Here is a 672-nt window from a genome sequence, read left to right on the forward strand (position 1 = left end):
GCCACCGAGGGACGGGGCTGAGCCCCGGGCCAGGCTGGTTCCCCTGCAGCCCAGGGCCTGGCGGACACGCCCGGCAGCGCGGTGGCCTGGACGGACTGCTGGGCTCCTTGAGAAATCTGGAGGCGCAAGAGTCGTTCGACAACCTCAGCCCCCCAACCCTACCCTGCCATAGTGATCGGCTGGGCCCGGGAACTTTCTAGCCTGTCCCTCTGGGAGCTCTAGATCGGTGCGGACACTGGCGATCAACCGAGCCATGTACGAGCGCGGTGGGGGTACTAGTCGCCCCTGGCCTTCGCCCCACGCGCCCGCGAACCCTTCCGAGGGTCGCCCAGTACCCAGCCACTGGCATCCAGACTCAGACACTCGCTCCACGAGGTGCCTACAGACAGGGATGCTCAGGCTACTCTGATTCTTTCTAATCCTTAACCTTCGCATCTGCCTGCCCCTGCTCCCCCTCCCTGATCGCCTTGGGGACCTCTGTGAGTCAGCGCTTTGGTCTCTTGTCCCACCTCTTCACTCACGGATACCTTGACCATCCGTCTGCCGGTCTGAACGTTTTCTGGTTCCGCAGGCAGGCCTCGCTCGCTGGTCGCAACCCTCACACTGTCCAGTTACCTCTCCTGGAGCATTCTTCGCTTTGGAACTCCTGCTCCTCTTCAAATTTTGTTTCAG

The sequence above is a fragment of the Bison bison genome, unplaced genomic scaffold (assembly GCF_000754665.1).
Source record: "Bison bison bison isolate TAMUID 2011002044 unplaced genomic scaffold, Bison_UMD1.0 scf7180017864530, whole genome shotgun sequence".
In the NCBI taxonomy this organism is placed as follows: Eukaryota; Metazoa; Chordata; class Mammalia; order Artiodactyla; family Bovidae; genus Bison; species Bison bison.